The following is a 24,438-nucleotide window of genomic DNA, read 5'->3' as shown; positions in this document are numbered from 1 at the left end:
CCTAATTTTTCCACGGTAGTTTCCCCATTGACGGATATGTTGAAGGGTTCAATGAAGTTTGAATGGACCCTTAATGGTCAGAGGGCTTTTGATAATGTGAAATTGCTACTGACAACAGCCCCAGTCCTTGCGGCACCTAAGTTTGGTCAGCCTTTTAAAATACAGGTTGATGCAAGTCACGTAGGAGCGGGGGCAGTTTTGTTACAATCTGATCAAGACCGGAGTGGATCACCCTGTATGTTTCTTTTCAAGAAAGTTTAATGTACATCAAAGGAATTATTCGGTGATCGAGAAAGAAGCTTTGGCTATGATCTGGGCACTCCAGCATTTTGATGTCTATGTGGGGGGTGGCGCGGAGGTGCTGGTATACTCGGATCATAATCCTTTGACATTTCTGCATTCATTGCAAAGTCCGAGTCAGCGTTTGATGCGGTGGGTTTTATTTCTACAGCCATATAATTTGAATATTCAACACATCAGAGGGGTTGATAACGTCATGGCTGATGCGTTGTCCCGTACGTTTGATGCGGATATATAATTGTTGATGAGAATGCTGCTTACTTTCTTTTGCTTCCTACTATATTCTTTATCACCTTAAATTGCTTCCAGGATCCGGATTGCTGGGGATGAAGATGTTGGGTAGATGAGGTAAAGGGTTAGTGGGTCAGAAGTTCTTTATTATTGTGATTTTGATATTTTCAATGTCTTGTGTTTGGATTTATGTTTTGTTGTATTTTTTTTTGTTGTTATGGAATTGGGTTTTTTTTAAGGGGGGGGGGTGTGACGTCTCAGCCTAGCTGTGCGTGCGTGTGTGTTTGTGTTTTAGGTGCCGTCTGGAGGGGGCGTGGCTACACACCTGACACTTGTTGGATTGTGGAGTGAAATATGTGGGAGACTTCTCGTGAAGGAAGTTGGGCGTTTTGTCTTCGTAATGGAGTTTGTCGCTGCACGTCGTGCTGAGTGTCTTGCCCGACCCTGATACCTTCCGTTATTTGGATTATGTTTATGTCTGTTTTCTGGTGTTTAAATAAATGTTTAATACGCCGTGACGCGTCTGGTCTCCGTTTTGTTGCGGCCTGAGTGCTGGCAGACTCAAGGTTTCTCTCTAAATATCTTTTTAATCTACTTTTTAATCCAAGGCTAACCTAGATGAGATCCAAAATTTAGAAACTCTGGGGGTATGTAAGCTCTGGAGAGAAAGAGAGAGAGAGAGAGAGAGAGAGAGAGAGAGAGAGAGAGAGAGTGAGTATGTGAGTAATGGAGAGTCTGGAGGGCAGCGCTGAAAGATGAATGATTCATGAGTATGGTGATGAGCGAGCTCTTCTGCTGTTCTCAGAGGTCGCACAGTTCAGCCTGTTGGTGGGTGTCACTGCGCCTCTGACCTCACTTCCACATCCTCAAGAGATTTATTTCTCCTGCAAAGATGCCTGGAGGTTCTCATCTACTTCAAACCAAATCAAACTCATCTCCTCTGGAGTCACAACTCAAGTTAATAATGTTTATTTTGGAACAACAGGTTATTAAAGACCAATGAATGAGAACCAAAGATGATGATATCACTTCCTGTGGCTCCTAAGCGATTCAGGTGATTCTGTGGTTCCACAAGCAAAGATTTATATGCTTCAGGAGACCATAAAGATGAATGCTAATCATTTGATTTCTCCAGGTGTTGTAGTCTTTGGGTACTAGCGTTTTGGCTTGGCAATATGTCTGATTAAACTAGAAGAAGCATGCTTACTAGGTCTCTAATGAAGGCTGATAGAGATGCTAGTTAAATGAAGTGAGACTATAATTACAAATTGATTTTAATGTTGGAGGTTACAGCCTGTTGCCAGGTGTGTTTGTGGACTGTGTCGAAATGTTGATAGTCACAGGCAAAGTCTATTTAAATGGGTCTTGCTTTTCTGAGGCCATTATTTTTACTGGTAAATTTGAAGGGTCAGTTGATCTCTTCTAGCATGTGTTTTTGTCACTGTAATAGGTAAATAATTTCTCCTAAAAGGCTTGACCAAGTGTAAACACCAAGTGTAATCGCTTTCATTTCCTTCAGGACCAACTGGCCAAATGCTTAGTGAAACTCTGTTTCTAACACTCGCCTTGTATGTGTGAAATAAATAATGAGCTATTAGCAGGGTTTAGCACTGCTAGTGTTTTTCCTCCTGCAGGGCTCCTGCTGGCTCCTCCAAAGCCTCCCTGGCAGGATTCATTCTCTTCACATCCCTCCAGTGCTGCACATTTTTGCCCCAGTATTTTGTGATAAGGTGTCCCCAAAAAGTGAATATAAATAACACAATATCAAACCAAGTTGCTTCAACTCTTTTGACTTCTAACTTACTGGCATCTAGCTCATTTTAGTGAATGTTTGAAGTTGGTCTCTTTTAAACAGTTCACACAGATGTTCTATGAACATGTTCCACTACTGATAACCAAAAAAGTCTAAATACCTTCTGTGATCATATTGAACAATATATGTATATTCTTTCATTTTAAACCTAAAAAGATTAAGTTAATGTTTGTTGGATTTTTAAGTTACACCTAATAATAAATAAATAATACATTCCACATAAAATATTAAACATTTTATGGATATTATACACTAAAATTTAATGGTTGTTTGAAGAATTAATTAATACAGTATGTTTATTCAACAAAGGTGCATTAAATTGATCAAAAGTGACCGAAAGTTACAAACGATTTCAAATACATACTGCTCTTTTAGATTCTCTTCATTAAAGAAGAATCGATATATATATATATATATATATATATATATATATATATATATATATATACAGATATATATATTTGTTTCCACAAAATATTAAGCAGCACAACTATCTTCAAAATTGATAATAAGAAATGTTTCTTGAACAGCAAATCAGTAATTATGTAATGATTAATTATGCTGAAAATTCGTCTTTTTCATCACATGAATAAATTGCATTGTAAATATACATTAAATAGAAAACAGTTATTTTAAATTGTAATAATTGTCTGATCAAATAAATGCAGCCTTGGTAACTCAAAAACATAAAAATATTGAAAATAATGTCAGATTAAAAACAACTTGAGCGCAAGTAAATGATTTTTTTTTGGTGAACTGTCCCTTTAAGTCTGTGAAGAAATGTGTAATAAATTACTAATTTACTTGGGTTTAGAGCAAAAATGGCTGTTGGTGAACTATAGATTCTCTTCCTATGCTTATGCACAGCTAATGCTCCAATGAAGTTAAAGGCCAGGCTATGTTCTGCTGAAGCACAGCTAAATTCTAATTAGAGCAAATATTTGACTTTTTTCAGTCTTAACCTCTGACATTTTCATTAAATGTGAGTTTGGACACATAGGCTAAAAATGTATTTGTGTTATTTGATATTTAAAGAGGATTTAAGATCATTTTCTGAGTTTGTGGACTGTGCTAAAAGGGGTCTCAAGAGGGTGCATGTAAATTATAACAGTCCCACTGTGTTTGACTGCTGAACTCTAGCATTTTATGAATGAAAATGATTGAATGTCCATTTGTGCACTTGGAGCAAAACCCAACAATCATAATGCACAAACAAAATAGGCCAAAACGGACTGCAGATGCCAATTTTATCTAAAAGGTCTAAAACGGCTTCACTGTTCCATTACTGTTGCCTGGCTTGTGAGCGCAAATGTGTTTATAAACAGCACCATAGAGCTTTTTGTAAGAATTGTGTTCTTTGAAACCGAATGGACACAGTGAGAAAGTCCAGCTAAGGCTTGTGTGCTTTTATGCCGTCCTAATTTGTTTCCATGAGTCACATCCTACTTTTTAGCTAAGGTTACAGACATCCATCGTCTTGTTTTATTTTTGGGTTTGTTTTGATCTTCTGATCACGTAAATGGGAGAGCAGAAAGCCAGAAACAACCCACACAAACCCTATCCATCCATACTGTATCTGTCAACATACACAAAGTAAATTTGATTCCACTGTAATTCTGTCATTTGTAAGGCTCTATGTAAATGCACTCTTCATAGTGGTGTTGAGAGATGTACAGTGCTGTTTGGACAATTTAATATAGTTCAGGAGACTGTGATCAGAGCTTTTTATGTGAAGGATTGTTTGTGATTGGAAATGTCATCATTCATGTCATTCCAAACCTGTATGACTGTTCAATCAACACAAAAGAAGATATTTTGAAGAATGTTGGTAACCAAACCATTTTGGTACCCATTGACTTCCATTGTATGAGCAAAATAATTATTTTTAAATTGTCTTCTTTTATCTTCCACAAAAGAAAGAATGTCAAACAGGTTTTGAATGATCTGAGAATGTGTAAATGATGACAGAATGTTTAATTTACGTGGACTGTCCGTTTAAAGCCAGACCATCTCTTAATTTTTAAGTTATTATTAACAGCATTTCAAGATGTTTCAAGAGTTTTGCTTATTACATAGGCCTAATTATCTAACAAATAATGCCTACTTTATTGCATGCAGGAGCACGAAAATGGTATGTAATGTATTTGTGTGCCTCACAAAGAGGCTCTTTTAAGGAGTCAGTAATGTTTGTATTCTAATTTTAATTATTTTTTATCTATATTTATTTTTATTGCTAATGCCATACACTACAATATATATAAACAACAGGTTTCAAGGAGCATTTTAATTTTAGCTCCAGTAATAGCAAAAAAAATCTCTCCTTGCTGCTGTAACATTTAAAGTTTTTGAAGTGTTTGTGTGTGGGTGCACATAAAGGAAAAACAATGTAATATTTGGTATCACACTGAGTTACATTTGTTTAATTTTTTGTTTTTCTCATTTTAATGGTTTACATATTGAACATAATTTTCAGCGTTCAAAGGCCAAGTTAGTTGCCTCGGGTTGGTGTTGCAAACTCCTCAACTAATGCCCCTTACTGCTTGCCATGTATAACAGTGCCAAAAAGTTTTTTTTATTTGCTTTTGGGTTCTGTATAACTAAATAATGTTTTTTGCCCATTGGTTTGAATAATAAATGTCTTTCTTTCTTTCTTTCTTTCTTTCTTTCAGGAGTGTTAGTGAAAGGTCTTGATGGCAGTGTGAGTTCAGATTCTGTGAGACTGTAAACCCGGCCCTCAGGGCATGACAGATCAGATCCGTCTTTCATCTCTGGGTTTGAGATGACTGAAAGAAGGGCAAATTGAGTGTTTGCTTTTGTGTTTTAATTAAGCGTTCAGGTTGAAAGTGAAACCATGAACTTTTATCCTTGTATGACACTAACCTGCCTGCAGACGTATAGGACTATCTTTGAAGCTATGTAGGACATCGGAGTGGAGTCATTTAATATTTCCACTAGCACTAGGTCCATTAAATAAATTTTTTCTTGGTGGAATATGACAAATATTGTTTGTCTGTTTATTATTTATAGTGGGGTCCGAAAGTTCATTAAGAAATTAATGCTTTTTTTCAGCAAGGATGCATGAAATGGATCAAAAGTGTCAAAACATTTAGCCCATAATGTAACATAAGATTGCCATTTCAAATAAATGCTCTTCTGTTTTAAATTCTACTCATCATAGAATCCTGAAAAAGCATGTACAGTATGCAGCAAAACTGTTTTAACACTGATAATAATAAATGTTTCTTGTGCATCAAATCAAATAAAATTAATAATTTCTGAAGGATCATTTGACACTGAAGACTGGAGTAATGGTTGATGAAAATACAGCTTTGGCATCACAAGAATAAATTACAGTTCTTTAAAAAATATAATAATATTTCACTATTTTTACTCTATTTTTGATCAAATAAATGCAGCTTTGGTGAGCTTAAGTGACTTCTTTCAAAAACATCTAAATATTACTGGCCCCAGCTTTTGAATGGTGATGTTATCTAATTTTGCTTCAATTGTAATTAATAACTAAATTTGTTGTGCAATGATACTATAATATTAATATATTATTAATATAATAATTTGCTTAGATTTTTATAAAAAAAATTAATTATACTTGATTTAACTTGTAATTTTTGCTACGCTTGTGCAGCAAACTAAACACACAACGCTCTGGCAGTATCATTGTGCGTATCCTTTGTGTGTATTCCTAGACTCTGTATTTTTATTGCCTGCACTGCTGATGCTACTGCTGTCCTCTCGCCGAACTGAGGTGAGATGTTTGTTTGGTTTCATGTGTTTGAGTTATGATCACATGCTGAAGTATTGCCTTTCCACTGTCAGTCAGTGTGTGGCTCTCGGCGCCCATTGCCCAGGATAATAAGTTCACACTGACTCTTCCCTTTCTCACTCAGACACCACAGTGACATGTATTACTGGATGCCACATCTGCATAACTTCTTGACAGGCTTACAACAGGCCCCATTCATCCACTGGCTGACAGAGAGCGAGAGACAGTTATAGGAAGTTGTATCTGTCCTATTAAGTGACATTATGGGCAAGTGTTTCTGTGGCAGAAACCTCTCGAGAATAATTTTTGATGTTTTCAAGGTGACTGAAGACTAAGTTTGTTCTTGTTGCCATCTAGTTATTGAATTAAAGACAAATTATTTAGATGTTGAACATCACACAATCAGTGGGGGCTCTTCGGGGGAGGCAGGGGAGGAACCGCTTCCCCATAATTTTGAGGTGAAAATGGGAGTAGGACGATTTAATGTTAATAAAATTCACAATTAATTTTAGTTCATGTCTCAGAATGTGTATTTTTTTTTTTGTAATTTCACAGTTTTACTATCGCGAATGTGCCAAATCTGCTGATGTAATTACAAACGCTAGGTGATAGAGAAGGGGAGGGGGAGGCTGGTGGAGAGGTGAGCCCTCGTGCCTCCGTTGGTAAAAAAACAATTAGCCAATCAGCATCGAGTGTTCACTTTCAGCGTTGAGGAGTGTTGAGAAATAAACCTCGTAAGGGAGGCTACCCTCCCTTCTGATATCAACCAATCATCATGGAGATGTAGATTGCGTGATGTTATTTTGAATGTCTGCCGCTGCGCTGATAATGTACTAAGTACTTACGGTGAGTAGCGATATTGAATATTTGATTGCCAACCGATTTACCAAGCTGTCATTCAAACAGTATATATACAAATTTAAAATAAAGGGAAAACACACCTAAGCTGATATAGGCTACAGCAGTTGGCTTAATTAAATAGCACAGGGAGCTCTCTTTTAACACAGACTTTAAGAAGGGATGGATGTTTGCTTCAAGTGATAGGCCAGGAAAGTGAAATGATATTATCTTGCTGTATGTGTGTCGTTTTCTTTATGTTTTCTGACTAAATGCAAACAAAACAGCCGTTTTAAAGTGGTTAAGCAAATAATAATAATAATAATAATAATCGGCAGGGATCCCAGACCAATACAATTAGTGTGCCTCCTCTATTTTAAAACCCACAAGCCGCCACTGCACACAATTAGTTGTGTTATTAGGTTTCACCTCTTTTCTTATTCTCTTGATAAATCATAACAGTGCCTGAGGTTTTGCTCTAGTTTGGATGCTTTTGTTGTTGCATTTTTTGTTGAAAGGGTTTTGAGAGCAATGGCTTTGACAGTACAATGAGTCCAGTGATGTCAGTAGATTACATTAGCTTTTGTAATGAGCTCACTGGCTCATGTTCAAGATAACATTTGGATCTCTTCACAAATTAGGCCCTTACATCCCTGAATATCTGGCCTTTTTGAAATGCAAGCTCATAAGAAACGCTTTAAGAGATGTATCATTTTGTGGTGTTTTAGAGGATTTCAGATTCATTAGTTTTCTGTTTTACTTTGAGGTATTATCACTAAATGTCATCACAGAATGTTAGAGGGTTCTTAAAATCAATGGGAAATTATGTTCACAACCAGTTTTAGTTCCTTAAAGGTGCTGTATGTAAGATTTTGACTCTATTAAAGCATAAAAAAAACCATAATATGTTTGCAGATATTTAAGAAACATGCTAAGTTAACATACTTGTTTATCTGAAAAACAATGCTACAGTCAGTAATTCTCCTTTGAAAATTTGCATTCCGGGCCGGAATGTGGGCCTTTGTTTTGGTTTATGAAACCCGCCCACTGCCAGCTTACCCAATTGTATTTCGGCACCCTGGGTTGCCAGTTGGCGGAAAACACAGCGTATTTCATTTTATTCATCGTAAAGTGCACTTGTTCCTGTTTGTGTCATCAATCTGGCAACCTGCGTGTGCGTCAAGTCTGAGGAGGAGGGGCCGGGTGAAAAAAACCCTCTCCAATATCTAGAATTTGGACTGTAATACCTAGTTCAACCACATGGTGTAAATCCTGCATACTGTACACCACCTTTAAAGTGACATTTGTTATTATTAAATGAGGAAAATGCCCAAGTACATTAAAATTAAGTCCGATAAAATTCAACAGTATTTTGTTTAAACAAATTAAAAATAGAATACTAAAATACATAATTTTAAATATTACAAGCAGAGCTGGGTAGTAACTGATTATTTAACAATGTATTGCTATGTATAATATTCATCTATATAATAGCAATATATTGCGCATCCCTCATTTCATTTTGCTTTGCATAACATATTGTTATGGACATTTCCGCCGGATGGTGTTCACATAACTCTACCATTGTCTGCCACTGGTGTAAATGAAATAGATGCACGTTTGAATGAGTTCAGTGATTTGGTAATCGGTTTACTCCTCTCGCTGTCTTCAAGAGAAACAGTTGCGAAAGCCATTCAAGAAGAACACTGAACATTTTCACTTTCATGTGAGTACAGTGGTATGGCATCTCAATCATGAAGTAATTTAGCATGACATTGGTATTCCTCACTTTCTTTATTTTTCATTTTGCCAGCGAGAAAGTGCCTTGGAGCCTGACACGCTCATAAATATAGTATGGAACAATTTTATGTGAAGAAACGAAGGGACAATTGAAATGAAAGTATTTTTCCTGCAGTGGTGTTCTATATGTTTTTTGTTTAATGTTTAATGGTTTTTATTAGTGTAAAAAATTAAATATGTGTTTAGGGATAAATATTTGTAAAATATACAATGTCATTTTTTCCATGTAAATCCCCAAAAATTCTAACTTTTCAAGTCTCTCTGGTACTTTATTGGAAATGTATGTGGTATCATTTGCAGAAGTGCTCTGATAGGAATATTGATCACAGATGCAGACGTCTATGCCACTCTTATTTTTGAATCTTATGTTTCTGTGCTTGTACAGTGATCAATAGAGGAAGAAAGTGAGAAACTGGTCTCACATCAATGATATGAACCTGACAAACTTTGGCAAATCCAATGATTATCACTTCCTCAGAAGTGCTCATTAGATCAAGCAGAGATATTGTAATTCACAAGTTTGTTTTCCAAAGTCACTCTCTGGTACTTAATTTATTTTTTGCACTTCTACCAATACAGTGGGTAGTTTCAGAGGGATGCTTGTGTATTTTGATGCACAGTGTATTCAACAAGATTGCCGGTGATGTAATTTTTAGCTTGTATAGAAGAGCGATGTCTTTGTGCTTCAAGCATCGCTGAACATAAATCTGAGCTGAACATGTGTATCCATGCATAAATGTGCGAGAGATAGACTACAAAAAGACATGCATAGACAACTGTTACCTCTTGCAGCCATTTCATTATGGGTGATTATTTGCCTTCAAGGTGTGTTATCTTTTTTCTATTTTAGGGGAAAAAGAACACAGACAAAATACACATTTAAAATTATACACATGCGTTTATACACAATTGCCTAAGCAATAAATAAATAAAAAAAAGTTTATAAAAATGTGGGCTAATATAAAATTTTCATAATAACAAACATCATATTGATCCCTTTGTTTTGCATATGCTTGGGTCGCTAATGGTTAAAGTCCTTCTCTGATTTTATTATTGTTTGCAAGGTTGCATCGTTACTTTGCAATATTTAAAAAAAATCATTTAGCTAATGCAGAGAGATCTAGATTGGGGGAACCCCCCCATCTCCCCACCTTCTGATTACGTATCATAACGTAACTATGTGTAAACGTTATTTGGCGGTTTTTACTTGGAAAACCAGCTAAATTTTTTCTAGCATTCGAACAACAATGGATAAACCTGAAATGATAGAAGAAGGATTTGAGATTAAATTTAATTCACAAATAAGGTAGAAAATGCGCATACTTTTAAATCGACACCGTCCACGGTGTTTCTTATTTGTCATCTGTGATCCCTTTTGAGTGTCCTAAAAACGGATTGGGCGGGGGGTCTTAACACTCAGCATACCCGGTTAAAAAAGTTACCGCTCGCCACTGCTTTCTGATAGAAGCTGTGTTTATGTAAGCATATACACACTCAACAGAAGTTGCTGCTAGGTCAGAAAGGTCAAAGTTGTTGCTAGGTCAGAAAGGTCAATGCTGTATTTTTTTGTTGCCTGAGCCCAGCGGTGCTGCCAATAGTGCTCTAATACTATTACCAACACACATACAGACACCTAAACGCATACACAAATGATTCCCAACCACACAACCTCCAAACAAACAGCCCTAATGAAATTTCAAGAGATGCCAAAAGCCTCTTCTCAGGCTTAGTCATTTCTTTCAATACGGCTTAAAATACAAATCAATATCAAAACGAGTGGAAAACCCATTCCTATACTTTCAAATCACACAGACACACTGCCATTCTTACATGTAAATGAAAATAACACATATAATTAGATTAAATCTTTCCGGAGGGAGCACTGTTCACACCCCAAAAAACCCATCTTACCCATAAACACCCTTTGAAAAATGTCTGACTAAACGACTCTTTAAATAAACCACGAGTCGGGTATTGAATCAAACGTGGGTAGACTAATTATTCATAATGGAACTAGATGAAAAGGCTAATCAATACGTTGAAAGGGCCCCCTGTTATTGAATTTACTTCCTGCTGCGGCACAGCCGTGAATGACATGCGGTGTATGCGCAGGGACCAGCGGGCATATCCATGCTGGATTTAGGAGCATTAGGGTAAATGAGTTTTTGGAAAGGGGGGCGTATGGGCCACCTAGACTCCAGTCTCACAGATGGTTGCATAGAATCGTAATAAGGCAGAGTAATAACTCGCTTTTTTATTCTCTCGCTGTGTCAGTGTGTGGTCAGCGTTCACCTGGCGGCGTTGGCTGTAGTCCAGTCCTACTGTAATCTACCCCGCCAGAGAGGAGACAAACTTAGCTTAGCATACGTGTGATCCTGTCATGTTTAATATGCCTATCGTGGCAGTACATCTGTCGCATAGTCTTTTTTAATCTATTCCGAGACAAAGGGTTAACTATGCATAATTCACTAATAAAAGAATAAATTCACTTTATAAAATTCACTACTGTATGTTTAACATCTGTGATGTGCAGTTGACACGCTAACTCTGTGAATCCCGGCTTTCATTTTCGATCTGAAATCTGATTTTCAGCTATAGTTATGTATTAAGTCTAATGCTGTTAACGTATTGAGCTGGGTCTGGCAGTGCTATCTGATTCATTTATCACGAGTATCTTGAATAACTCTGCACTGATTGCATGTCAGTTGCTGTTTCCTGGACAACAGAGAGCAAGGAAGGTTAAGCTTTCCTCGGCTGTAAGCCAAATCACAAGAAGTAATAAGCAGCTAAACTGAGGGGATCTCATCCATGACAGATCTAAAACGGCATGCTTATGTCGCACATACAGTTGCAGGATGAAATATGTGCATTTAAATGGATTTCTGTATTGGTTGACAGCAGTGATTGCTACCATTCCACTTTACAAAACTGGTGAAAATGAAAAATAAATGAAAATGTGTTTATTTGTTTAAGTAGATTGTATTTGTCTATAGTTATATATATATTGTTAGATGTTTTAAATTCATGGACACCTAAATATAATGATTTAGTTGTAGAAATTAATATAAAAAGTAAATCAATAAATAAGAATTATTATTATTATTATTATTATTATTATATTTGTATTTTTCACTACATTAATGACTCTATACATGCAAATTAATAGCTGCTTTAACTACATTATATTAATATTTTTTGTTTTATTTTATTGATTATTTGAATTATTATTTTTAATATTTTCAATATTTTTTTCTCAATATAAACATTCTTTATACATGAAAATATATAGCTGCTTTAATATTATAATACATAAAATTGTACACACATACACACTATATATATATATATATATATATATATATATATTTATATTTGGATCCTCAACTCTATTGTCAGGCCTCCTATTTTACATGTTTATTGGTGTTTGAAGGTTTCAGTTTTTTTTTTTATTGTATTGATTTTGTTATTGGATGCTTTTTATTTTTCCTGTATCTTTTTATGGGTTTAATTGTTGTCTATGTACAAGAGTACTTAGACCTCGCTTATTTCTCTGATTTGCCAGACTGTGTCCTGATAGACTTTTTCTGTGAGGGCATTAACCAGCCACTCAAATCGTGACTAATTTGTGAGGGTCCCCATTCATCTTTAAGTGATTTTATGGACTTTGCTTTACTCTCTGTTGACTCTTTGTTTATTGTGGGTGTCATGGAAGAGGAACGCGACACCGCACTCACTCGTGAAATGGCGGCCGCATTAGAGCACGCTCACAAGATGGCGGACACAACAATGCCCCGTCAAGTCTCAGCTGCCCTTTCTGAGTCAAGTCAAGTCATCGCTGATCTTCCTGAGTCAAGTCAAGTCACCGCTGATCTTCCTGAGTCCAATCAAGTCACAGTTGGTCTTCATGAGTCAAGTCAAGTACCCATCGATCTTCCCAGGTGTCGTCACGTCACAGCTAATCTGCCAGAGCCTCATCACGTCACAGCCGATCTGCCAGAGTCGCGACCAGCAGATCATCCAGTCACATCACACCACAGCTGATCATCCAAAGTTTGGTTACTTCCTGTCTGCTGCAACCAGAAGTCCGAGGTCAGTTTGTCGGTACTCCTGACTGGTTTCTAGCGTGGAGGATCCACCACTGGTGTCAGCACGCACAGATGGTATCCCCAAACCAAATCACTCTAGTCCTTCTGCTCATGAACTCATGCGCCTGTCTGCAGCACTTCCTGTATGGGGGGGTTGCTTTATGGTGTATCTGGGCCATGCACACCACCACCGATTGGCTAGAGGCGGTAGCACTGGCTACAACATCATCAGAGGTGGTGGCTTACGCTGCAGATTCTTCCGTGGTAGCGGCACTTGCCTCAGTTCCTTGCGCGGTGGTGGCTCCCAGTGATAATCTCTGTGAACTACCTGATACGGCTATGGAGGCCGTATTTGAACTCTCTGATTGTCCAGTCATGGCTATGGAGGCCGTATGTGAACTCACTGCCTGTTCTGTCACGGCTATGGAGGCTGTATATGAACTCTTTGCCTGTCCTGTCATGGCTATGGTGTTCTTTTGTGGGCTAGTATGCCTTTTGTTAACTGTCTGGGTGTCCATTTTAGGACTATGTGGCTGTTTTAGAACTCTGAATAAGCACTGTTTTGATATTGTTGTCCCACCCAACCTCCCTCTCCCTCCTCCTCTACCTGTCATGCTGTTTGTTCTGTCTCCGCTTTTGTCTGTCTGTCCCTCAGGTCATCCTTTAAGGGTGGTGAACCGTCAGGATTCACCTCGGGATAGCAAGCCTACACCAGGATTGGAGGATCCCAGATCTCCATCTCCGGTCTTCGAGACCTGGACTCCACTTCGGTCCATGGACCCTTTGGTTTTGCCTTGGCTCAAAGCTCCCTCATCTCCTCTGTGGCCCGTCAGTCCACCGGCTCCACCAGGCTTCCTCGTTCCTCCAGCTCCACCTTGGTTATTCGTCGACCTGCCCTCTCCTCAGGACTACACTCCTCCGGCTTCACCTTGTCCCTCCATCCCTCCAGCTCCGTTGGGCTCCTCTCTCCCTCTGGCTCCACCTTGGTCCTCGGTCGCTCCAATTCCACCGCGGCCTTCCAGAACCCCACCTTCGCCTCAGTTGCCAGAGTCATCGGCTCCACCATGGCCCTCCGATCCCTCAGTGTCACCCTGGCTCTTCGACTCTCTGTCTTCGCCTTGGGACCCCCATCCACCGGCTCCGTTTCTGTCAGTTGGACTGAAGCCTCCTGTTTCACTCCCCTCATGGTTCCTCCCTCCATCGACTCCACCGTGGACTGTGAGTTCTTCTTGTAATTCTGTTTGGAGCATCTGGAATCTGCTCTTAGTGGGGGGGGGGGTGGTCTCTGTCACGATAAGGGTTTTGTCTTGGTTCTCTCTGGACTCCATTCCCCATAAACCCCTGCCTAGGAACTCATTATTGCACCATACCTGTTTCCTATCAGTGACACTATAAAGGTTGCACTCATCCACACGCACATTGCTGATTATTGTTTAGCCTGTACCCTGGTCCTAGTCTCAGTGTTTACTTGCCTTGCTTTGCCTTGCCTTCTTGTTTTTTGACCTTGGACTGTTTATCGGATTACTCTTTTGTCTCGCCCTGGATTGTACCTGTTTGCTGGTGTTTGACCCTGCCTGTTTTGACAACTCTTGTGAATAAAAGCTACATTTGGATCCTCAGCTCTGTTGTCGCGCCTCCTACATTACATATATATTTATTTACATTACATTTAGTCATTTAGCAGACGCTTTTATCCAAAGCGACTTACAAATGAGGACAATGGAAGCAATCAAAAACATCAAAAGAGCAATGATTTATAAGTGCTATAACATGTCTCAGTTAGCTTAAACACAGTACACGTAGCAAGGGCTTTTAAATATTATAATAAATAAAAAGAAAACAGAATAGAAAAAGAATAGAGCAAGCTTAGAGGTCTTTTTTATAATTGTATAATAAATGAAAAAAAAAAATTTAAGAATAGAATTAGAATAGTGAGTGCTAAAGTTAGAGAGTCAAAAAAAAAAAAAAAAATATACTATATATATATATATATATATATATCTATATATTAACATTTTTATTGTATAACATAGACATGTCTTTACACATGAAAATGTATCGCTGCTATAATAATAATAATTATTATTGTTAACTGTACTAGTCATTCTCCTTATTGTACATGTGTATTGTTAAATGTCAAAATTGGGATAAATATGTTAATAGAACCATTTAATCTCCACAAGTCTGCAGAAACTGCCGATGAAAACACCTGTAACTTCTAAATGCTGGAAGATCATCTGTTGTAATGACTCATGCTGCTGTGACTCTCTTTAATTGTCATATAACAAACCAAGCTGTCATTGCTTTAGACTGGATTTTCCATCTCAGTGGAACTGGCTGTCCTTTCCCTTCTTCCATGCTCTTATTCATTTTTTCTTCTTTAATGGCTCCTATCTCTTTGTGTAGAGCGATTTGGTGTTTTGTTCCAGCAGGCAGTTGAGCTGAGGGATGGTGCGTCGTCCGTTAAAGACACTTGTGAAATACATCTGAGATTAATTCTCATACTTCTGTGCTTTACACAGCAGTAGCTGATAAGGTAGCTATTGTTTGACCCTTTAGAGCTGGGAATTTCTGTTTTATTACCCGTGAGCTGTTGCATTACAAAGTTCCACGACTTGAATTCTCCATCTCTCACTTATTATTTATGGCACAATGAAAGTTCCAAATAGCCCTTCTATGGGCACATAAATGAATCTCGTATGGCCTGTCTGAGACATTCGCACATTGGCGGTGACTGGATTGTGTCGCAGTGACTCTGTGTGTGTGTGCACAAAATCAATGCAATGAATAAAAGCAAATCTAAATGGACAGCGGATGACAGAACAGCAAATAAACCAATGACAGATAATTGTGTCTCCTGGCCTCCCGAGTGAATTCTTGACCAGAGATACAGGGGCTGTGACAGATACTCATAGGAGATTGCAAATCAGCTATCACTATTTACAAAGAGAAATTGGCACATTATGCAAATAGCTGTATTATATTGCCTCGGCATCTTTTAATTTTACGAAGTGGTTTAGCGATTAACTTCATGAGATATTCATTGAGACTCTACAAGGACGGTGATTTGCAGGCTCCGTGCTGAGTTCAGGAGAAGTTCAGTCCTGTGATGTGTTACAAACCCTCTCATCAGTTCGTATAGATCAAGTAATCTTCTGGCTTGCTTCTTAACATCTTATCAACTGTAAACAGAGCAGAAAATAACTTTTCCATCCACTGTAATGTCTCCTGATCCCTAGAGAATAGTGTTCAGCAACTTTACCCAAAATGCCACAGCAATTAAATAAAATAAAATAAGAGTAGTTTTATTTTTATTTTTTTATTGCATTGCATTGCATTGCCTTGCCTTCCAGGGCTTTTTTTTTAGCACGTTCTCTTTACCACATTTTCATCCATGGTCATTTTTGTCCCTAACAGATCATTCAGAGCTTCAACTAATTTCATATGTAGTTTGGCAAATCAGACGTTTTAATACTGGCATAAAATTTAAGAAATATTTCAGTTTATTTTGGTGGTAAACTCATTTAAATTATGGCGGAGCATTTCATTCTGCAGATATTAGCAGAAGCTGTTATTCTGTGCTTTGTAGTCAGAGTTTCTCTCCATTCAGATGTAATAATCACTGAGTATTTCAGAGAAGTAACTCTGAGAGCAAAGCTGTGCTAGAGGAATTTGCAGACTTTAAGACAGAGTCTAGACTTTTCTGTTTCTGTTCTTGTTTTTGCAGCTTTTGATGTCGTGAACCTTGCACACTTTGCAACAACAGTTTTTCTCAGCAGTGATTGTCTTCTCATTCTGTTACAGTAGCTTCTAAACAATGTTTCAGTGCATAATCAGTAAGCCAAAGAGTATGTAGCTATGTACAGTATGTATGAATGTGTGAATTTATGTATTATATATTTATATATTTATTAATAAAGAACAAAAAATATTATTTATCACCATTATCATGATAATGATGTATTATGTATATAGAAAAATATAATAAACACCTGTTTATTTGTAATATATTTGTTTTTAAATTAAATAAAATCAATAATAATTACATTTATTTATTTATTTAAAGCTGTTTATTTATTTATACATGTTAATTTATTTATTGTTTTGAATTTATTTATTTTTAATTATTTATAGACTTTTGCCTTTTGAGTGAGTCTAAAGTTAACAGGACCATTTCAGTTTTAATGGCACAGTAATATCAAAAGATCAATAGATGTAATGTTTCAACATACACTTCATTCAGGGGTTTCTTTGCCTTTATGGCAAAGTCTCGGGTGGACAGGAAGAGAGGGGGATGAGAAATGACCCAGTTTGGTCTGTATGTGCAGTAGAGAGAGAGAGAGAGAAACAAAAACAAATGAGAATGACTCCTAACAGTGTGCTTCCACATTCTAGGTCTTAACGAAATTAAGAAAAGTTTGCCAGAAAAGTTCAACTTTAAAAGTTCACTTAAGATGAGTGCTAATATACAACCTCCTAATGACCCCCGCTGATATACCTGTTATTTGTTATGCAGGGCTGCGGCCCACATCGTGTGTCTGGTTTCTAAGTTGGAAGTTTTATGTCTTTAATAAAAGTAGCATAACGGCACCTATTGTCATTCGAGGTGAAATTAGGCAGAGCGGGCATTGTTTTGGAAAGGGAACATAATTTATGCGGCTTGCCAAAGGGAAGTGAGTTTAATTCCTCCGGACTAATGAATTATAAATCAGTCTCTGCGGGCTGTCGGAGTGTTATCAGTACACCATCTCTCACCACACCTCCTTCTGATCGGCTCTCTGCGCTCCATGCTCTGAAATCTCAGCTGGTCAATGAAACAAATGGTATCATACGTCCATCACGTGCATTTTTGTATCTATACATTAAAATCCACCTATTTTTTTGCATGCAGATTCACTACAACCCCAAGCAAGTTCGATTAGTGGGCCAACCAGTGCCAGATGCTCAACTCCCTGTCAAGGCTTGGGGAAAAAACCAATTGATTGCATGTTTAAACTGTTGAATACGAGCAATTTATCTTCCTTTCGTAATCACCTCAGGAAGTGCAGGTAGGTTCGCTTGGTCACATGGCTCACTTTTGGCGGGTAAATTAATTCACCTCCCCTGCAAAAGCACAATGAATTGTTGTCCAAGTTGTTGGTTTGTGTTGTGCAGCTAATTGGCTGAGTCAACTCTTGATTAAAGGAACTATTCTTCTCTCTTTCAATCTTTCCACTTTACACAGAAGCGAATGTGACCGGGTGGTCACTCACCCCACTGGAGTGTGTTGTTGTTGGAATGATTAGTGTGCCCTAGATTCAGTGTCTTACTAAATTGTAGCTCTGATGAATCAGTCATGAAATGGCAAGCAGGTTTCTTTATACAGATGGAGAGATTATGCATCATTTGTTAGGTATAATTCGATCATTTGTTAAATTCCAAAGTGCATATTGTTAGTTGTTGAATTACAGATGCATCAATCATAACACTGCAAATTTGTTTTATGTATCATGGAGAACAGGCCAATTTTCCTCTTGAGAAGTTTCCTTCCTCAGGACATCAGGATGCTTGAAGAGACTGTTTAGGAGTAAGAAAATTTTGTTAAAGAGATTATTTATTTGCCATGTCATTCCAGACTTTGTTTCTTCTGTAGAATATGAAGGTGATTCAGTATAATGAAAGTGAGTGATACAGTTTTTGTAACACTTTATGGCTTGATTCTTGTTAAGTCTGGGTATTGATATACAGTAGATTTTGATTTGATTTCCAATCACTAATTTTTGATTCAAATCTGATTTTGGTTTGATTCACTTGATTGATTTTGTCCTTTATGTAGGTATCTAAAATAATTGGCTCAGAAGATTTGTTTGTTCATTAATCAAACTACTTTAGTTGCACCTTTATATTTTTGATTAACTAAAAAGTATCTGCTTATAATAGTCATGTGTTTCTGAATCAATCTACCTTGTTTATGTTTTATGTTTTTTAATCACTAAAAGAACCAGCTCAAAATATTCATGTGTTTCAAAATCAAACTAGCTTGGTTGTGCCATGTATTTGATTTACTAAAAAGAAAATATTCATTTGAGACTGCAATTAAAGAGCTGCAATTTCTGTAATCTAATGTTCTCTCATTATTCCGGAAGATAATTCCCGCCTACACAATGCTAAACAAATTAAAGAGTAGCTGGATGAATTCCCAGATGAAGTTAAATGCCTTGTTTTCCCAGTCACCTGTTTTAAACATCAGTGGACATTTCATGGACACACAAGGAAGATATTCTGAAGGGTTGTCCTACTCCTTGATTTTAATATATAGCTTGCTGTTTTCATTATTTTTTCCACCCCCTGTAGGTAAGCCTATCTCTTGGAAAAAAGCAAGTACCTTTGAGAATGTGTTTATGAACTGCAGAGGTTTCATAAATCCATCCGTCATGATAGACAGCTGGATGTGAAGAGTGCAGATTTAATTTGATGGTTGACTGCCCCCCTTTAAACTCTCAAGGAATTGTTCCTGCAGGACCCTTCAGTTTACGCCACCCAAATGAATAAATAAATGAAAAAATAAAATATATATTTTAAAAGAAAAACTACATAAAATCACAATGTACAAACAACTGCCTTTCAAAAATAAATGTGTTTTAAAGTAAAAGAAACAGTTTAATCAAAAACATTTCTGTGATCATTTACCCCTCATTCCACTACAAACTGTATGATTTTCTTTCCTCTGTGGAACACAACTTGAAATGTTTATATCATAACTGAAAATCTTGCTGAAAGTACTTACAATAAAGAAATATTCACTCAACGTCAAATAATGCAGTTTTCATGTTGCTTGACCACTCAACTGAAAAGGTCTCATTTCAGCACCACGGATAGGTCCTCTTATGTATATTAATGCTGCTTCAACAACACTACAAGACTATCGTCTGTAACATTTAACCTGTGTGGGTATCCTTCTTAATATAATATTCTGCTATCCTTCCGGCTAGAAGTCTTCAAACTTTATTTTAAATGCTTTTTGTTGTACCACCCAACATTTCACTCCATTGCACACATTCTTTTTTTTTTATATTTTTATTTTTTTATCTTGAGCTTGAGCACTTTCATCTTCTTTGAGCTTTATATTATAATTTTTCCTCGAAAATCTGCTGTGAGTTTGATTTTGACAGATCATAGGAAGCCATTACCATGAAGGGTGGAGAAATCCCTACACTCTTCATGTAAAAGAACATTGCGTAAAATTGAGCTTGACATGAAGGTGGCACAGTCACCCTCCTGCTGTACCCAAACCAAAAATATCAAGGGAAATGCGTGCAAACTAGGTTTATTTTTATTAATGTTTAATTGCTCAAGGTAATTAAACTGAAGGTGCATGTTTAATGGAGTTAAATCATTTAACCACAAGGGCAATATTTTTATAATTCAGTAAACTGTATGGAATTGAGGTCTGAATATGAACATACGCCTCTAAATGATCAGATATTCAGGCATTTTCTCCAGAGTCGTCCAGCTCTGCAGTTTCATGTAGATCATGTTTAGCACCACTGGTGAGGCAGGCGTAGAGAGTTCATGTCCTTTTGTACATTATTTCTGAGTGGAGTTAGACAGAGGCCAGCTCCCTGAGCTCTCCGTGCCCGGGGCTGTTGAGTGCTCTGGGATCGTGTTTACGGACCAGGACAGGAGGAGGTGAGGTCACCTGCTTGGCAGCTCATCCGTTCTTAAGTCTGGTGATGAGACTCTGATTTGGCCTGGCAGCTGTGGCAGATTTGCCGAGCAGGTGAAGGAGAGACTTGAATTCGGCTGCAAACTGCTTCTGGCAGGAGGTTGGCAGGGCATGTCAGCCTAGTACTCTCAGGCTCTTTCATGCCCATATGTGTGTCTGTGTATATACGTGTGATGAAAATATCGCCGTTCCTGTCAAGGTATCCTGAAAATAATGAGCACACACTTCTGCAGAACTAACATGAAATTCAATATTGCCGGCATTTGTTTTCTTGCATCCTCATTCAGCACATGTACATTTAGACGATTTGCGAGAACTGAACTCACTGTGGGGAGGACTTAATGATGCAAAATGTCTTTAAAGAGCTTGGCGCTTTATTAGCGGGCCTGCTGTCAAGGGGTAGGGGCTTATGGAGTTGGATCAGACCATACACATAAACATTTGCACAGTTATTGCATCATTCTTATGACTCGGAATGAGAATGGGATTGCCCGTAGGACATGGCAGATCCTAGTTTAAGCAAAAATCATTTGTGCCGCGAGATGTTGCATTATATTGGCTGAATAAATCTTGTCTTTTGTGCTAATATACAGTATTGTAGATCAAGATTTAATTACTTGCAAAGGATGAACAGAAACACAGGCCATCCGAGATGTAGATCAGAACAGATTGTTTTTCTTCAGAACAGATTTGGAGAAATTTAGCATTACGTTACTTGCTCACCAATGGATCCTCTGCAGTAAATGGGTGCCGTCAGAATGAGATCCCAAACAGCTGACAAAAACATCCACAACATGACTCCAGTCCTTTAGCTAACAGCTTGCGAAGCAGTAAGCTGTTTGTAGTAATTCCATCAATGCATTGTTAACTTTAAACTGTTGCTTCCAGTCCAAAATCCATAAGAATGCTTCCTTTCTTATCAAAATACCACCAACATAGTCTAGATTGATTATTTAGGACTGTTTTCGCTTGTAAACGGTGATTGATCTGTACAAAATTTTCTCTCCTGGTTCAGATAAGTCAAAATCTCCCAAAAGAAAGCAACATCATAGTGTCAACCAATTGGGGATTTTTGTGATGTTTTTAACAGCTGTTTGGACTCTCATTCTAACGGCATCCATTCACTGCAGAGGATTCATTGGTGAGCAAGTGATGAAATGCTAAATTTCTCCAAATCTGTTCTGATGAAGAAACAAACATATCTACATTTTGGATGGCCTGAGGGTGAGTAAATTTTCAGCAACTATTAATTTTTGGGTGAACTATTTCTTTAATAAGAAGTTTGGTTGGGTGTAATTTTGAATTTGCAGAGTAAAGATGTTTTTAAAGACTTCCAAAGTCAACTTCTGAAGCCAAAGGTCAGGGAGAAGTCTTGAGAAGGGGCAAAAGAAAAAGAGCAATGGACTCAGAAATGTGAGTGTGAGAAATAAAGAGCTCAATGGTATTATGAGGCTGATGTTAAGGACAAAAGGGAAACGTCTGTGGGTGTTAACTTTGCTCGGGACGATGCAGGAAAAGGTCTTTGAAGTCTTGAAAGAATGCCGTAATTTGCTGGTAATTTCCACTACAATCACCACCACATAAGTACAGGTTTAAAATTCTTCACCTTTACCTTTACTTGACATCAAGTTCTTCCTAATCAATCCATTTTAGCACCATCTAATTATACTACTTCAATAAATCCCCCATCTATTGGACTGCACAGAGAGGATAAGGGTACGTACCCTTATGGAATTCTGAAATGAAATATAAGGAAGCTGGAATAACCAGCCAAATTTGATCTGTAGCTCAGCACACAATTTTCATTTTAGAGATCACCACTGTGCTTCTTCGGGACAGCAAAATGAGTTTCCAGTGCTGAGGGACTTGTCTTAGCCGAATTAGAATTCCTAGACTCAAACGCATCTTATCTTATCTGTTTTTGCCAGGGAGCTGATTGCATTAAATGTCTTAATGATTCACAGATGGCCACTTTCATTTTACTGTTGAACAGTCCAGGCCTTTCTAAGTTCTGATTGTCCTCATAATTTTGTGCATTTTGATTGATTTAAGTTGTGGTTGATTTGGTCAGCGTGCATGTTTTGCGTGTATTTTCCACCTTATGTTATGATACACATCTGATATATTTGTCAGGATATGATACATTGTCATATTTCATGATATCACAGAGTATCATGTTCACATCATATTCAATCTCTGTTGTTGCCAGTCAAGAATTCAAAGATAATTTTACTTTTATAATTTTACTTCAATTTTATTTAATGAAACTGCAATTGAGAATCCTCAAGGAAAAGTAATAACTTAAATAAATAAGTTTAAAATGTATTGGTAATTTTTCCAGTTGTATTTCTTTCTTATTTAACTTCTAATTAGCAGTTTATGTGTTGGAAAATAGGTAATGAAGTGTTCAGGGTTTTTATGTTGGCTTTGCATATTATGTATGTAATATATTATGTAATATACTATAATATAATTGTGTAATATAATGTAATATAAATTAATAATTATGTAATATATATATATTTTTTTTTTACTTTTTTTTTAAACTAGTGCTGTTGATAAATGAAAGAAACTGCTGTTAATCTAATGATTTCGGGCTGGTTATTAGAAAGCAGAATAAATTGGTAAAATAATCAACTTTGTATTTGTGAATTTAGAATATGAATGTGAATTTAATTTTTTTTTAACATTTTTAGTTTATATGTTAAAGGAGCATGAAATTACAAAATTAAAAAATTTAATTTTTCTATTTTTTATATATATAAATTTAATACAATTTTGTTTAAAAAAAAAAAAACTTGAAAAACACTTCTGTAAGACTATGAATGTACAAATTAATAATCAAGTATTTATACAGTGTTGTAAGAAAAAGTGTCATGATATATCAGTGTATGATTTGGCTTGTACAGACCTAATTTGTTTTTAGTAGTCTTTCGGTTATCATTATAGACTAGTACCATGATTTTAAAAAATAATAATCTTTTTTTGTTATGGATAGATTATGTATGTTTGGTTTCGTTGGATGGGCCAAGCTAAAGATGTAATGACCATTAACAGCTTCTATTTTCAGTTCCCAAGAGAGACGGAGAAGGGGAAATACTCTGTTATTTTCCACGAGGTTCAATATTTAAGGAAAAGACACCATAAAAGGTCTTCTGAGAGATGATTCTGCCTCGTATCTGTCTCCATATCTGCCAGTCAAAATGTCTGGTGAGCGAGAGACAGATTTCATGATTTGAGAAAGAAGCTCCTCTGAAATCGATTGCTTTCACTGATTTGTGGGGTAACAGGCTGGTGATACTGCTGTCTCAACAGCATCTGCAGTTAAGCATCACAGTCCAGTGAATATGACAGTCCATCTGCCAGACTAGAGCTCTCGTGAGGCCCTTAAGGGGGGACAGTCGGTACAGGTGTGATGGGCGATCTCCTCACTTGTCGTCTTATCATTATTATGTGATGTTATTTCTTCTTTTATTTTTTTGAGTCCCACTTAGGAGAAACATTTCAGCAAAACTCTTTTTTTATCTTCTGAGGCCAGTGTAATGCTAATGCATAAGCTGACCTTCCCTACATCAGCAAATGGGACATTGTAATCATGACTGTTACCGGGACTCACTCTGACATAAATGGATTTAAGATGAATGCTTGAGTATCTTAAGTAAATATCAGAGGATCAGTGTTTTTCAGTGTGTGTTCGGAGGTTTATTTCTTAGACCTCATGGCCTGGACACCAAACAGCACCAACGATGCTTTATGTTTTAAATCAACAACAAATAGCCCCAGGTCATACCAAACTTGCAACTCATGCCCGTTCCTGATGCACGTATTTTGCTTTATATTTTTTAATATATTTTAAAAGGTGACACTCAAATTACTGTTCATTTTT

The 24,438-nt window shown here is 37.1% G+C and overlaps 1 protein-coding gene across 2 annotated transcripts in view; it reads left to right on the top strand.

Moving 5' to 3' along the window:
• The window catches only part of cntnap2a (contactin associated protein 2a), a 352,125-nt gene that overhangs the window by 42,456 nt on the left and 285,231 nt on the right, over positions 1-24,438 (top strand). The window lies entirely within an intron of this gene.

The sequence above is a fragment of the Cyprinus carpio genome, chromosome B24, assembly GCF_018340385.1.
Source record: "Cyprinus carpio isolate SPL01 chromosome B24, ASM1834038v1, whole genome shotgun sequence".
NCBI lineage: Eukaryota > Metazoa > Chordata > Actinopteri > Cypriniformes > Cyprinidae > Cyprinus > Cyprinus carpio.
This window is presented reverse-complemented; position numbering and strand designations above follow the sequence as displayed.